Source organism: Dama dama, chromosome 2, assembly GCF_033118175.1.
Source record: "Dama dama isolate Ldn47 chromosome 2, ASM3311817v1, whole genome shotgun sequence".
NCBI classification, from domain to species: domain Eukaryota; kingdom Metazoa; phylum Chordata; class Mammalia; order Artiodactyla; family Cervidae; genus Dama; species Dama dama.
In genome coordinates, this window is record NC_083682.1 from 53,713,911 (window position 1) to 53,726,425 (window position 12,515).

Below are 12,515 nucleotides of genomic sequence, written 5' to 3' on the forward strand. Positions count from 1 at the left end.
AACAGACATTTCTCCAAGGAAGACATACAGATGGCTAACAAACACATGAAAAGAGGCTCAACATCACTCATTATTAGAGAAATGCAAATCAAAACCACAATGAGGTACCATTACACGCCAGTCAGGATGGCTGCTATCCAAAAGTCTACAAGCAATAAATGCTGGAGAGGGTGTGGAGAAAAGGGAACCCTCTTACACTGTTGGTGGGAATGCAAACTAGTACAGCCGCTATGGAAAACAGTGTGGAGATTTCTTAAAAAACTGGACATAGAACTGCCATATGACCCAGCAATCCCACTTCTGGGCATACACACTGAGGAAACCAGATCTGAAAGAGACACGTGCACCCCAATGTTCATTGCAGCACTGTTTATAATAGCCAGGACATGGAAGCAACCTAGATGCCCATCAGCAGATGAATGGATAAGGAAGCTGTGGTACATATATACCATGGAATATTACTCAGCCATTAAAAAGAATTCATTTGAACCAGTCCTAATGAGATGGATGAAGCTGGAGCCCATTATACAGAGTGAAGTAAGCCAGAAAGATAAAGAACATTACAGCATACTGACCCATGTATATGGAATTTAGAAAGGTGATAACGATAACCCTATATGCAGAACAGAAAAAGAGACACAGAAATACAGAACAGACTTTTGAACTTTGTGGGAGAATGTGAGGGTGGGATATTTCAAAAGAACAGCATGTATACTATCTATGGTGAAACAGATCACCAGCCCAGGTGGGATGCACGAGACAAGTGCTCCGGCCTGGTGCACTGGGAAGACCCAGAGGAATCGGGTGGAGAGGGAGGTTGGAGGGGGGATCGGGATTGGGAATACATGTAAATCCATGGCTGATTCATATCAATGTATGACAAAACCCACTGGAAAAAAAAATAATAATAATAAAAATTAAAAAAAAAAAAAAAAAAAGAAAATGGATAGGAGTCTCAGGATCCCTGTGGCACGTGGAAAGGGACCCTGGGTCTCCCGCCTCACGTGGAGACGCGTCAAAATTGCCATGCCAAGTCTCGAGGAGAATCCCGAGGTGTCCCTCGCACCTAGGCAGGAGTCCTGACGTCGCTGAACAAACACGTGTCTGGAAGGTCCCTCCCCGTCGTAACTCGAGAATATACCCCAGGTTCCGGCCTCAACTCGAGAAAAACCATGAGACTTCCCCCTCGCCGCGAGATGAGGCCCGTTTCCCCTGCACTGCGTGCAGAGCAATTCCGTGTTCCACATCAAACGTGAAAGGAGCCTTGATTTCCTTGATGGCACTCCAGAGAAAACCCAAGATCACTGTCTCAAGTCTAGAGGGATCCTGAGGTCAATGGAGCAACACGAAGGGCTCCGTGGACCCCAAATCGACTCGAGATGAGAGCTTAGTCCCTGGCTTCGACTCAAGAGGAATACCAACTTTCCACAAGCACCTCAAGAGGAGGCTTCTCTCAGCTACAGCTATGTGAGAGGACCCTGAGTTCGTGGCCTTAAGTGGAATGGACACCGAGATGCTCTGACTCGATGTAAGGCCTGGTATCCCTGCAGTGAATTGAATGCAGGTTCGTCTTGCATCTCCCAAGACGAAGGGATGTCTGAATCCCTGTGGAGACCACAGAGAAAGACCTAGTTCTCCGCCTCATCGCGACCGGAGTCCTCACATCGTTTGAAAATTCGAGAGGTCCGCGGAGATCAATGCTTCCAAAGCAGACGATGCCTGACTCCTCTTGAAAATGGATAGGAGTCCCAGGATCCTTGTGGCACGTGGAAAGGGACCCTGGGTCTCCCGCCTCACGTGGAGACGCGTCCCAATTGCCATGCCAAGACTCGAGGAGAATCCCGAGGTGTCCCTCGCACCTAGGCAGGAGTCCTGACGTCGCTGAACAAACACGTGTCTGGAAGGGCCCTCCCCGTCGTAACTCGAGAATATGCCCCAGATTCCGGCCGCAACTCGAGAAAAACCATGAGACTTCCCCCTCGCCGCGAGACGAGGCCCGATTCCCCTGCACTGCATGCAGAGCAATTCCGTGTTCCACATCAAACGTGAAAGGAGTCTTGATTTCCTTGATGACACTCCAGAGAAAACCCAAGATCACTGTCTCAAGTCTAGAGGGATCCTGAGGTCACTGGAGCAACACGAAAGGGCTCCGTGGACCCCAAATCAACTCGAGATGAGAGCTTAGTCCCTGGCTTAGACTCAAGAGGAATACCAACTTTCCACAAGCACCTCAAGAGGAGGCTGCTCTCAGCTACATGTATGTGAGAGGAACCCTGAGTTTGTGGCCTCAAGTGCAATGGACACCGAGATGCTCTGACTCGAAATAAGGCCGGATATCCCTGCAGTGAATTGAAAGCAGGCTCGTCTTGCATCTCCCAAGATGAAGGGATGTCTGAATCCCCTGTGGAGACCACAGAGAAAGACCTAGTCCTCCGCCTCATCGTGACCGGAGGCCTCACATCCTTTGAAAACTCGAGAGGTCTGCAGAGATCAATGCTTCCAAAGGAGACGATGCCTGACTCCTCTTGAAAATGGATAGGAGTCCCAGGATCCCTGTGGCACGTGGAAAGGGACACTGGGTCTCCCTCCTCACGTGGAGACGCGTGCCAATTGCCATGCCAAGTCTCGAGGACAATCACGAGGTGTCCCTCGCACCTAGGCAGGAGTCCTGACGTCGCTGAACAAACACGTGTCTGGAAGGGCCCTCCCCGTCGTAACTCGAGAATATACCCCAGGTTCGGGCCGCAACTCGAGAAAAACCATGAGACTTCCGCCTCCCCGCAGGATGAGGCCCGATTCCCCTGCACTGCGAGCAGACCAATTCCGTGTTCCACATCAAACGTGAAAGGAGCCTTGATTTCCTTAATGGCACTCCAGAGAAAACCCAAGATCACTGTCTCAAGTCTAGAGGGATCCTGAGGTCACTGTAGCAACAAGAAACGTCTCTGTGGACCACAAATCAACTCGACATGAGAGCTTAGTCCCTGGCTTCAACTCAAGAGGAATACCAACTTTCCACAAGCACCTCAAGAGGAGGCTTCTCTCAGCTTCTGGTATGTCAGAGGGACCCTGAGTTTGTGGCCTCAAGTGGAATGGACACCGAGATGCTCTGACTCGAAGTAAGGCCGGATATCCCTGCAGTGAATTGAATACAGGCTCGTCTTGCATCTCCCAATTCGAAGGGTTGTCTGAATCCCCTGTGGAGACCACAGAGAAAGACCTAGTCCTCCGCCTCAACGCGACCGGAGGCCTCACATCCTTTGAAAATTCGAAAGGTCCGCGGAGATCAATACTCCCAAGGAGACGATGCCTGACTCCTCTTGAAAATGGATAGGAGTCCCAGGATCCGTGTGGCACGTGGAAAGGGACCCTGGGTCTCCCGCCTCACGTGGAGACGCCTCTCAATTGCCATGCCAAGACTCTAGGAGAATCCCGAGGTGTCCCTCGCACCTAGGCAGGAGTCCTGACGTCGCTGAACAAACACGTGTCTGGAAGGGCCCTCCCCGTCGTAACTCGAGAATATGCCCCAGGTTCCGGCCGCAACTCGAGAAAAACCATGAGACTTCCCCCTCGCCGTGAGATGAGGCCCGATTCCCCTGCACTGCGTGCAGACCAATTCCGTGTTCCACATCAAACGTGAAAGGAGCCTTGATTTCCTTGATGGCACTCCAGAGAAAACCCATGATCACTGTCTCAAGTCTAGAGGGATCCTGAGGTCACTGGAGCAACACGAAAGGGCTCCGTGGACCCCAAATCAACCCGAGATGAGAGATTAGTCCCTGGCTTCAACTCAAGAGAAATACGAAATTTCCCGAAGCCCCTCAAGAGGAGGCTTCTCTCAGCTACAGGTATGTGAGAGGGACCCTGAGTTTGTGGCCTCAAGTGGAATGGACACCGAGATGCTCTGACTCAAAGTAAGGCCAGATATCCCTGCAGTGAATTGAATGCAGGCTCGTCTTGCATCTCCCAAGATGAAGGGATGTCTGAATCCCCTGTGGAGACCACAGAGAAAGACCTAGTCCTCCGCCTCATCGCGACCGGAGGCCTCACATCCTTTGAAAACTAGAGATGTCCGCGGAGATCAATGCTTCCAAAGGAGACGATGCCTGACTCCTCTTGAAAATGGATAGGAGTCCCAGGATCCCTGTGGCACGTGGAAAGGGACCCTGGGTCTCCCGCCTCACGTGGAGACGCATCCCCATTGCCATGCCAAGACTCGAGGAGAATCCCGAGGTGTCCCTCGCACCTAGGCAGGAGTCCTGACGTCGCTGAACAAACACGTGTCTGGAAGGGCCCTCCCCGTCGTAACTCGAGAATATACCCCAGGTTCCGGGCGCAACTCGAGAAAAACCATGTGACTTCCCCCTCGCCGTGAGATGAGGCCCGATTCCCCTGCCCTGCGTGCAGAGCAATTCCGTACTCCACATCAAAAATGAAAGGAGCCTTGATTTCCTTGATGGCACTCCAGAGAAAACCCAAGATCACTGTCTCAAGTCTAGAGGGGTCCTGAGGTCACTGGAGCATCACGAAAGGGCTCCGTGGACCCCAAATCAACTCGAGATGAGAGCTTAGTCCCTGGCTTCGACTCAACAGGAATACCAACTTTCCACAAGCACCTCAAGAGGAGGCTACTCTCAGCTAATGGTATGTGAGAGGGACCCTGAGTTTGTCGCCTCAAGTGGAATGGACACCGAGATGCTCTGACTCAAAGTAAGGCGAGATATCCCTGCAGTGAATTGAATGCAGGCTCGTCTTGCATCTCCCAAGACGAAGGGATGTCTGAATCCCCTGTGGAGACCACAGAGAAAGACCTAGTCCTCCGCCTCATCGCGACCGGAGGCCTCACATCCTTTGAAAACTCGAGAGGTCCGCGGAGATCAATGCTTCCAAAGGAGACGATGCGTGACTCCTCTTGAAAATGGACAGGAGTTTCAGGATCCCTGTGGAACTTGGAAAGGGACCCTTGGTCTACCGCCTCACGTGGAGACGCGTCCCAATTGCCATGCCAAGACTCGAAGAGAATCCCGAGGAGTCAATCGCTCCTAGGCAGGAGTCCTGACTTCGCTGAACAAACACGTGTTCGGAAGGGCCCTCCCCGTCGTAACTCGAGAATATACCCCAGGTTCCGGCCGCAACTCGAGAAAAACCATGAAACTTCCCCCTCGCTGCGAGATGAGGCCTGATTCCCCTGCACTGTGTGCAGAGCAATTCCGGGTTCCACATCAAACTTAAAAGGAGCCTTGATTTCCTTGATGGCACTCCAGAGAAAACCCAAGATCACTGTCTCAAGTCTAGAGGGATCCTGAGGTCACTGTACCAAAACGAAAGGGCTCCGTGGACCCCAAATCAACTTGAGATGAGAGCTTAGTCCCTGGCTTCGACTCAAGAGGATTACCAACTTTCCACAAGCACCTCAAGAGGAGGCTTCTCTCAGCTACAGGTATGTGAGAGGGACCCTGAGTTTGTGGCCTCAAGTGGAATGGACACCGAGATGCTCTGACTCGAAGTAAGGCCGGATATCCCTGCAGTGAAGTGAATGCAGGCTCGTGTTGCATCTCCCAAGAGGAACGGTTGTCTGAATCCCCTGTGGAGAGCACAGAGAAAGACCTAGTCCTACGCCTCAAAGCAACCGGAGGCCTCATATTCTTTGAAAAATCGAAAGGTCTGCGTAGATCAATACTTCCGAAGGAGACGATGCCTGACTCCTCTTGAAAATGGATAGGAGTCCCAGGATCCCTGTGGCACGTGGAAATGGACACTGTGTCTCCGGCCTCACGTGGAGACGCGTCCCAATTGCCATGCCAAGCCTCGAGGAGAATCCCGAGGTGTCCCCCGCACCTAGGCAGGAGTCCTGACGTCGCTGAACAAACACGTGTCTGGAAGGGCCCTCCCCGTCGTAACTCGAGAATATACCCCAGGTTCCGGCCGCAACTCGAGAAAAACCATGAGACTTCCCCCTCGCCGCGAGATGAGGCCCGATTCCCCTGCACTGCGTGCAGAGCAATTCCGTGTTCCACATCAAACGTGAAAGGAGCCTTGATTTCCTTGATGGCACTCTAGAGAAAACCCAAGATCACTGTCTCAAGTCTAGAGGGATCCTGAGGTCACTGTAGCAACACGAAAGGGCTTCATGGACCCCAAATCAACTCGAGATGAGAGCTTAGTCCCTTGCTTCAACTGAAGAGGAATACCAACTTTCCACAAGCACCTCAAGAGGAGGCTTCTCTCAGCTACAGGTTTGTGAGAGGGACCCTGAGTTTGTGGCCTCAAGTGGAATGGACACTGAGATGCTCTGACTCGAAGTAAGGCCGGATATCCCTGCAGTGAATTGAATGTAGGCTCGTCTTGCATCTCCCAAGACGAAGGGATGTCTGAATCCCCTGTGGAGACCACAGAGAAAGACCTAGTCCTCCACCTCAACGCGAATGGAGGCCTCACATCCTTTGAAAACTCGAGAGATCCGCGGAGATCAATGCTTCCAAAGGAGACGATGCCTGACTCCTCTTGAAAATGGATAGGAGTCCCAGGATCCCGGTGGCACGTGGAAAGGGACCCTGGGTCTCCCGACTCACGTGGAGACGCGTCCCAATTGCCATGCCAAGACTCGAGGAGAATCCCGAGGTGTCCCTCGGACCTAGGCAGGAGTCCTGACGTCGCTGAACAAACACGTGTCTGGAAGGGCCCTCCCCGTCGTAACTCGAGAATATACCCCAGGTTCTGGCCGGAACTCAAGAAAAACCATGAGACTTCCCCCTCGCCGCGAAATGATGGCCGATTTCACAGCACTGTGTGAAGAGCAATTCCGTGTTCCACATCAAACGTGAAAGGAGCCTTGCTTTCCTTGATAGCACTCCAGAGAAAACCCAAGATCACTGTCTCAAGTCTAGAGGGATCCTGAGGTCAGTGGAGCAACACGAAAGGGCTCCGTGGACCCCAAATCAACTCGAGATGAGACCTTAGTCTCTGGCTTCGACTCAAGAGGAATACCAACTTTCCACAAGCACCTCAAGAGGAGGCTTCTCTCAGCTACAGGTATGTGAGAGGACCCTGAGTTTGTGGCCTCAAGTGGAATGGACCCCGAGATGCTCTGACTCGAAGTATGGCCGGATATCCCTGCAGTGAATTGAATGCAGGCTCGTCTTGCATCTCCCAAGTCGAAGGGATGTCTGAATACCCTGTGGAGACCACAGAGAAAGACCTAGTTCTCCGCCTCATCGCGACCGGAGGCCTCACATCCTTTGAAATCTCGAGAGGTACGCGCAGAACAATGCTTCCAAAGGAGACGATGCCTGACTCCTCTTGAAAATGGATAGGAGTCCCAGGATCACTGTGGCACGTGGAAAGGGACCCTTGGTCTACCGCCTCACGTGGAGACGCGTCCCAATTGCCATGCCAAGACTCGAGGAGAATCCCGAGGTGGCCCTCGCACCTAGGCAGGAATCCTGACGTCGCTGAACAAACACGTGTCTGGAAGGGCCCTCCCCGTCGTAACTCGAGAATATACCCTGGGATCCGGCCGCAACTCGAGAAAAACCAAGAGTCTTCCCCCTCGCCGCGAGATGAGGCCCGATTCCCCTGCACTGCGTGCAGAGCAATTCCGTGTTCCACATCAAACGTGAAAGGAGCCTTGATTTCCTTGATGGCACTCCAGAGAAAACCCTGATCACTGGCTCAAGTCTAGAGGGATCCTGAGGTCACTGGAGCAACACGAAAGGGCTCCAGGGACCCCAAATCAACTCGAGATGAGAGCATAGTCCCTGGCTTCGACTCAAGAGGAATACCAACTTTCCACAAGCACCTCAAGAGGAGGCATCTCTCAGCTACAGGTATGTGAGAGGCATCCTGAGTTTGTGGCCTCAAGTGGAATGGACACCGAGATGCTCTGACTCGAAGTAAGGCCGAATATCCCTGCAATGAATTGAATGCAGGCTCGTCTTGCATCTCCCAAGACGAAGGGTTGTCTGAATCCCCTGTGGAGACCACAGAGAAAGACCTAGTCCTCCGCCTCAACGCGAACGGAGGCCTCACATCCTTTGAAAACTCGAGAGGTCCGAGGAGATCAATGCTTCCAAAGGAGACGATGCCTGACTCCTCTTGAAAATGGATAGGAGTCCCAGGATCCCTGTGGCACGTGGAAAGGGACCCTGGGTCTCCCGCCTCAGGTGGAGACGCATCCCAATTGCCATGCCAAGACTCGAGGAGAATTCCGAGGTGTCCCGCGCACCTAGGCAGGAGTCCTGACGTCGCTGAGCAAACACGTGTCTGGAAGGCCCTCCCCGTCGTAACTCGAGAATATACCCCAGGTTCCGGCCGGAACTCAAGAAAAACCATGAGACTTTCCCCTCGCCGCAGATGAGGCCCGATTCCCCTGCACTCCGTGCAGAGCATTTCCGTGTTCCACATCAAACGTGAAAGGAGCCTTGATTTCCTTGATTGCACTCCAGAGAGTATCCAGCATCACTGCCTCAAGTCTAGAGGGATCCTGAGGTCACTGGAGCAAAACGAAAGGGCTCCGTGGACCCCAAATCAACTCGAGATGAGAGCTTAATCTCTGGCTTCGACTCAAGAGGAATACCAACTTTCCACAAGCACCTCAAGAGGAGGCTTCTCTCAGCTACAGGTATGTGAGAGGGACCCTGAGTTTGTGGCCTCAAGTGGAATGGACACTGAGATGCTCTGACTCGAAGTAAGGCCGGATATCCGTGCAGTGAATTGAATGCAGGCTCGTCTTGCTCCTCCCAATCCGAAGGGATGTCTGAATCCCCTGTGGAGACCACAGAGAAAGATCTAGTTCTCCGCCTCATCGTGACCGGAGGCCTCACATCCGTTCAATACTGGAGAGGTCCGCGGCGATCAATGCTTCCAAAGGAGACGATGCGTGACTCCTCTTGAAAATGGACAGGAGTTTCAGGATCCCTGTGGAACTTGGAAAGGGACCCTTGGTCTACCGCCTCACGTGGAGACGCGTCCCAATTGCCATGCCAAGACTCGAAGAGAATCCCGAGGAGTCAATCGCTCCTAGGCAGGAGTCCTGACTTCGCTGAACAAACACGTGTTCGGAAGGGCCCTCCCCGTCCTAACTCGAGAATATACCCCAGGTTCCGGCCGCAACTCGAGAAAAACCATGAAACTTCCCCCTCGCTGCGAGATGAGGCCCGATTCCCCTGCACTGTGTGCAGAGCAATTCCGAGTTCCACATCAAACTTAAAAGGAGCCTTGATTTCCTTGATGGCACTCCAGAGAAAACCCAAGATCAGTGTCTCAAGTCTAGAGGGATCCTGAGGTCACTGTACCAAAACGAAAGGGCTCCGTGGACCCCAAATCAACTCGACATGAGAGCTTAGTCCCTGGCTTCGACTCAAGAGGATTACCAACTTTCCACAAGCACCTCAAGAGGAGGCTTCTCTCAGCTACAGGTATGTGAGAGGGACCCTGAGTTTGTGGCCTCAAGTGGAATGGACACCGAGATGCTCTGACTCGAAGTAAGGCCGGATATCCCTGCAGTGAAGTGAATGCAGGCTCGTCTTGCATCTCCCAAGACGAACGGTTGTCTGAATCCCCTGTGGAGAGCACAGAGAAAGACCTAGTCCTACGCCTCAAAGCAACCGGAGGCCTCATATTCTTTGAAAAATCGAAAGGTCTGCGTAGATCAATACTTCCGAAGGAGACGATGCCTGACTCCTCTTGAAAATGGATAGGAGTCCCAGGATCCCTGTGGCACGTGGAAATGGACACTGTGTCTCCGGCCTCACGTGGAGACGCGTCCCAATTGCCATGCCAAGCCTCGAGGAGAATCCCGAGGTGTCCCCCGCACCTAGGCAGGAGTCCTGACGTCGCTGAACAAACACGTGTCTGGAAGGGCCCTCCCCGTCGTAACTCGAGAATATACCCCAGGTTCCGGCCGCAACTCGAGAAAAACCATGAGACTTCCCCCTCGCCGCGAGATGAGGCCCGATTCCCCTGCACTGCGTGCAGAGCAATTCCGTGTTCCACATCAAACGTGAAAGGAGCCTTGATTTCCTTGATGGCACTCTAGAGAAAACCCAAGATCACTGTCTCAAGTCTAGAGGGATCCTGAGGTCACTGTAGCAACACGAAAGGGCTTCATGGACCCCAAATCAACTCGAGATGAGAGCTTAGTCCCTTGCTTCAACTGAAGAGGAATACCAACTTTCCACAAGCACCTCAAGAGGAGGCTTCTCTCAGCTACAGGTTTGTGAGAGGGACCCTGAGTTTGTGGCCTCAAGTGGAATGGACACTGAGATGCTCTGACTCGAAGTAAGGCCGGATATCCCTGCAGTGAATTGAATGTAGGCTCGTCTTGCATCTCCCAAGACGAAGGGATGTCTGAATCCCCTGTGGAGACCACAGAGAAAGACCTAGTCCTCCACCTCAACGCGAATGGAGGCCTCACATCCTTTGAAAACTCGAGAGATCCGCGGAGATCAATGCTTCCAAAGGAGACGATGCCTGACTCCTCTTGAAAATGGATAGGAGTCCCAGGATCCCTGTGGCACGTGGAAAGGGACCCTGGGTCTCCCGACTCACGTGGAGACGCGTCCCAATTGCCATGCCAAGACTCGAGGAGAATCCCGAGGTGTCCCTCGGACCTAGGCAGGAGTCCTGACGTCGCTGAACAAACACGTGTCTGGAAGGGCCCTCCCCGTCGTAACTCGAGAATATACCCCAGGTTCTGGCCGGAACTCAAGAAAAACCATGAGACTTCCCCCTCGCCGCGAAATGATGGCCGATTTCACAGCACTGTGTGAAGAGCAATTCCGTGTTCCACATCAAACGTGAAAGGAGCCTTGCTTTCCTTGATAGCACTCCAGAGAAAACCCAAGATCACTGTCTCAAGTCTAGAGGGATCCTGAGGTCAGTGGAGCAACACGAAAGGGCTCCGTGGACCCCAAATCAACTCGAGATGAGACCTTAGTCTCTGGCTTCGACTCAAGAGGAATACCAACTTTCCACAAGCACCTCAAGAGGAGGCTTCTCTCAGCTACAGGTATGTGAGAGGACCCTGAGTTTGTGGCCTCAAGTGGAATGGACCCCGAGATGCTCTGACTCGAAGTATGGCCGGATATCCCTGCAGTGAATTGAATGCAGGCTCGTCTTGCATCTCCCAAGTCGAAGGGATGTCTGAATACCCTGTGGAGACCACAGAGAAAGACCTAGTTCTCCGCCTCATCGCGACCGGAGGCCTCACATCCTTTGAAATCTCGAGAGGTACGCGCAGAACAATGCTTCCAAAGGAGACGATGCCTGACTCCTCTTGAAAATGGATAGGAGTCCCAGGATCACTGTGGCACGTGGAAAGGGACCCTTGGTCTACCGCCTCACGTGGAGACGCGTCCCAATTGCCATGCCAAGACTCGAGGAGAATACCGAGGTGTCCCTCGCACCTAGGCAGGAATCCTGACGTCGCTGAACAAACACGTGTCTGGAAGGGCCCTCCCCGTCGTAACTCGAGAATATACCCTGGGATCCGGCCGCAACTCGAGAAAAACCAAGAGTCTTCCCCCTCGCCGCGAGATGAGGCCCGATTCCCCTGCACTGCGTGCAGAGCAATTCCGTGTTCCACATCAAACGTGAAAGGAGCCTTGATTTCCTTGATGGCACTCCAGAGAAAACCCTGATCACTGGCTCAAGTCTAGAGGGATCCTGAGGTCACTGGAGCAACACGAAAGGGCTCCAGGGACCCCAAATCAACTCGAGATGAGAGCATAGTCCCTGGCTTCGACTCAAGAGGAATACCAACTTTCCACAAGCACCTCAAGAGGAGGCATCTCTCAGCTACAGGTATGTGAGAGGCATCCTGAGTTTGTGGCCTCAAGTGGAATGGACACCGAGATGCTCTGACTCGAAGTAAGGCCGAATATCCCTGCAATGAATTGAATGCAGGCTCGTCTTGCATCTCCCAAGACGAAGGGTTGTCTGAATCCCCTGTGGAGACCACAGAGAAAGACCTAGTCCTCCGCCTCAACGCGAACGGAGGCCTCACATCCTTTGAAAACTCGAGAGGTCCGAGGAGATCAATGCTTCCAAAGGAGACGATGCCTGACTCCTCTTGAAAATGGATAGGAGTCCCAGGATCCCTGTGGCACGTGGAAAGGGACCCTGGGTCTCCCGCCTCAGGTGGAGACGCATCCCAATTGCCATGCCAAGACTCGAGGAGAATTCCGAGGTGTCCCGCGCACCTAGGCAGGAGTCCTGACGTCGCTGAGCAAACACGTGTCTGGAAGGCCCTCCCCGTCGTAACTCGAGAATATACCCCAGGTTCCGGCCGGAACTCAAGAAAAACCATGAGACTTTCCCCTCGCCGCAGATGAGGCCCGATTCCCCTGCACTGCGTGCAGAGCATTTCCGTGTTCCACATCAAACGTGAAAGGAGCCTTGATTTCCTTGATTGCACTCCAGAGAGTATCCAGCATCACTGCCTCAAGTCTAGAGGGATCCTGAGGTCACTGGAGCAAAACGAAAGAGCTCCGTGGACCCCAAATCAACTCGAGATG